We start from the raw sequence: 4,339 nt of genomic DNA, 5'->3' as shown, positions 1-4,339 counted from the left end.
ATAGGTAGATTAGGGTAAAACGCCGAGGCCTAAGCTAGAGAAAAACCAAAACACAAGTTTGCAACTAGTGTTTGTGCATCCAAAGAAGAAAAGTTGCAGTTGACTCTAGACGTCGAAAGGCTGATCTGAACTTGACACGATCAGAAGAATCTTTACCTTGTCCGAAAGCTGCTTCAAATTGTTTCATCTCTATACGAATCCTGAGACTTACAAATCTTCTCTTGTTTGCTCTTCTTTTGTTTCTTACGTCTGAACAAGGTAAAGAGGTGTTTGTTTGTTCAGCTTTGGATTTTCTTGTTATAGGCTTATAGCTGTGTACTAAAGAGATCATGGTGTCTTTGATCTGTGCTTATGATATCTTGTGTATTTAATGGTTTCAACCATCTATTTTGCATTCATTTTGATTATTTAAGTTAGTGTTTAGGTTTGTCTAGGTTGCATTGCATGGTGTTTATGTGTTTTCAGGTTTGGAGAAGTACTAATCAGATTTTGGAGTTTAAGAAGTCATGAAACGTCCAAATGGTGAGTAATGGTTCGGTAGCAGGCAACCACCGCGGGCAAATGGAGGCTGCGACCGGAGCATGACGGCCGCAGGCAACCACCGCGGGCTAAGGAAGGCCGCGGCGAGAGTTCGATGAGCTGACCAGAAGATTTCGCGGGTGACTACCGCGGGATGAGACGGGCGCGACCTGGACATGCATTTCGCGGCCTAGTTTCGCGATCTTGAGGAGGTTGCGGCCGGAGTTTAAAACAAATTTTATCCATTTTCTATTTGGGTCGGCCCAGGGTTGTTGGGTTGACCCAGTTCGAGTTTTAGCTTAGTATAAATACATTTTAGACCTAAAGGTTAGGATATCTTGTTTTCATTGTAATCACATTAGCTATTTTGGTGAAAGACTTAATCTTGAGCTTCTTTTCATCTTTATCTCTTGTGATTATTGATCAATCTTGACCACTAAGCATGATTAACCTTCAACCATCCATGGGTTTTGGGTTATTCATGTCTATTAGTGAGTAGTTACCTTTTGGATTCATGGGCTAGGGTGATTAGGGTGATTAAGTGAAGATCTAAGGGTGTTTAGTGTTAGATCTCTTGTTTCCTTGCTTGTCTACTTTTCTTAATGCTAGATTAAAGTTGGCCTCTTTATTCTAGAACTCTAGACATTTCCCACCCACAAGGTGTTTGATGAAATGTCTGAACCAAGTAGAGCTTGCACTAAACTTACCTTACACAAAGACCTTTGTGTTAAGGGAGTTTAGATAGTTAATAGACTCGTCCCCAATGATTGCTTAGATCTTTTAGGCTCAAAGACCTTTGATGTCTAGTTGATTAAAGCAAATGAGCATTCTTCTTGACCATAGAGTTTGCTTATTTCAGTGTTCTAGACTTAAGGAAGTTATTTGATTGAAAGTTTGCCACCCTTAGCTTGGATCTTAATCACTTGAAGTCAAATGCCTAGCCCCATGAGTCCCATTGTCCTTGATTGATTGAAAGCTTGTTCCTTTATTGCATTTTAGCATAGTTATAGTTCGCATCATCATTCAAAACCTGTTTGCACTTAGATTAAGCATAGATTTGTATTCTCAGTGCATTGAAATCACATAGGATTGGTTCGACATCTCACATACTACTTCATTTGATAGGGACCTGAAAAGTCCTGTTATCAAATTGGCGCCGTTGCCAAGTTCTATTGTGATTTTGACATTGGGATTTAGTCATTTGCTTGAGACTAAGTCATTTTTATTATTATTGTGATATTGGCTCTGCTTTTTCCTCTTTCTTTTTCATTTCAGGTGTATGAACTTGAGAAGTAGAGGGACTACAAACCTCACTCCTCTAGTATCAGACATCCGAGCTTTGGAAAGAGAGAATACAAGAAGAAGGAGAAAAGAGGAGCAACAGGCTCATTTCAACAGATTGGGTTTTGATATGGCTCACCATCAGAACCCGAATCAAGATAGAGAGATCCCCTTGGAAGCTGCCCAAGAGGGAAATGGTCAAGGAGCTGCCAACCTTCGACCACAACACCCACAGCGCCAAGCTCGCGCTCTTGGAACCTATGATCGCCCTCACATTCATGGTCATATGTTGGGAATCAGAGCACCTGCTGTGGAGAACAACAACTTTGAGATCAAGTCAGGACTACTCAACACCATTGAGAACAACAAGTATCATGGTCTTGCTACTGAAGATCCTTTTGACCACTTGGACAAGTTTGATAGCTACTGTGGTTTGTCCAAGACCAATAGAGTGTCAGAAGATGCTTTGAAGCTCAGGCTCTTTCCTTTCTCTCTGGGAGACAAGGCAAGACAGTGGGAGAAGTCTCTCCCAAGCGACTCTATCACTACTTGGGATGAGTGCAAAGAAGCCTTTCTAGACAAGTTTTTCTCCATCTCCAGGACAGCTAAGATCAGGAATGAGATCTCTGGGTTTCAGCAGAGGAACTTAGAAAGTTTCAGTGAAGCATGGGAGAGGTTCAAAGGCTACCAAGCTCATTGCCCACATCATGGCTTCTCCAAAGAAAGCTTGTTGAGTACCTTCTACAGGGGAGCTATACCACAGTGTAGAAACAGACTTGATACAGCCAGCAATGGATTCTTCTTGGGCAGAAACGAGGTGGATGCAGAGGAGCTGATAGAGAACATGGCCAAGAGTGATTCAGTATACAGTGAGGATCATGATAGAGTCAACAGAAGTGATGATCAGCAGACCAAGAAAGAGCTCAAGTCTTTGGAAGAGAAGCTGGACCTACTTCTTGCCAACAAAGCTAAGCTGGATCAGATGAAATCAGTTGGGGAACAGCAACAAAAGCAGGTTGCTGAGATCAAGAAGATTGATGGCTTGGAAGGACATGAAGAGGTGTGCTTTATCAATAACAATGGAACTTGGTATAGGAAAGAGCCCAACTTTCAATACCAAAACAACTACCAGCAAAAGCCCCTCTACAACAACCAACAAGGTGGTTATCAAAGCAACCAGCCTACTCAAGCTAGAGGAAGCTCTTCTCAAGCTCAAGTTCCAAGTTCAACCACGGAATCTATGTTCAAACAAATCCTAGAAGCTCAAGGAAAATTTGCTAAAGACATTGGAGATGAGTTCAAGGCTGTTCATGCCAAGATTGATGGAACTTATTCTGACCTCAACAACAAGTACATGCAACTTGCCTCTCACGTCAAAGCTTTAGAGAGCCAGGTTGCTTCTTTGCCTTCATCCTCCAAGCAGCCTATGGGAACTCTCCCAGGGAAAGCAGAGTCAAACCCAAGAGAACATTGCAATGTTCTCCTCTCTAGTGACACTTCTCAGGTCGCCAACTACAAGAGAGAGGTAGATGAGATTGAAAGATTGGTGTTTGGAACTGAAATTGAACAGGTTGAGCATGTGGTTGTTGCAACAGCTGAGTCCAAGATTGTGCAAGAAGCTGACAGGATAGTTGCAGCAAAGGTTGAGCAGAGCAGAGAGCACAAGGCTGAGAAACCAGTTGAGAGAAGATCTGATCAGAGGCTGAATGTGGTGAAGCAGGAAGACACTGAGGTTGAGCTATCCCCCTATGACAAGCTCCCTTTTCCAGAGAGATTCCTCACCAAAGCTCAAAAGAAGGTGGTCTCCAAATTCAGAAAAGACTTGAGTGATATTGGAGTAAGGCTTCCAGAGATTCACAACATGCAAGCTGCTCATGTCCAGATGATGCTCATCAAAGACATTCTAGACCACCAAGCTGAAGTAGCAGAGCTCCTGGACATCTCTACACTCAAGCTTGATCCACCAATCCCACCCAAGTCCCTCCCTAAACTAGGACACCAAGGGATGTTCACTTTGCCTTGTTCCCTTGGAAAGCTTAACTTTGATGATGCTCTAGTGGATTCTGGTGCAAGTGTGAATGTGATCTCACTTGAGGTGATGAAGAGTCTAGGGATTGAGCACATGCTACAAGACACATCTACGCTCCAATTTGGGGATTCCTCATCTACAACCCCAATTGGTATCATCAAGGATTTCCCTTTGAAGCTTGGAGCATGCACCATCCCTATAGACCTCACTGTTTTGAAGATGGAAACTGGGAAGATAGTCCCATTGATCCTTGGCACTCCATTCCTCACAACAGTGGGAGCTTGCATAGACTTTGCCAACAACAAAGTCACACTCCTAAATGTGAACAAAGCTGTCTCCTACCCTCTTCAATCACCTAAGTTGAAACCTGAGTATTGTGGCACAATAACTTGTGGAGCATCCTCCATTGAGAAGACAAAGGCTGAGCTGAGTGGTATTGAGAATGAGGTTCTTGGTGAAGAGTCCCCTAAGGAGAAGTGTGATGAGCACTTGGAAAGTGCTCCAAAGGAG

At 43.0% G+C, this 4,339-nt stretch overlaps 1 non-coding gene across 1 annotated transcript; it reads right to left on the bottom strand.

Moving 5' to 3' along the window:
• Positions 1–2,407: 2,407 nt before the first annotated feature.
• On the bottom strand, positions 2,408–2,514 carry LOC130498283 (small nucleolar RNA R71). The gene has a single exon (XR_008937198.1). It is a non-coding gene; the product is annotated as a small nucleolar RNA R71 (small nucleolar RNA).
• Between the last annotated feature and the right edge of the window lie 1,825 nt (positions 2,515–4,339).

The sequence above is a fragment of the Raphanus sativus genome, chromosome 7, assembly GCF_000801105.2.
Source record: "Raphanus sativus cultivar WK10039 chromosome 7, ASM80110v3, whole genome shotgun sequence".
Classification (NCBI taxonomy): Eukaryota; Viridiplantae; Streptophyta; class Magnoliopsida; order Brassicales; family Brassicaceae; genus Raphanus; species Raphanus sativus.
The sequence above is the reverse complement of the archived record's forward strand: the minus strand, read 5'-3'. Positions and strand labels throughout refer to the sequence as shown.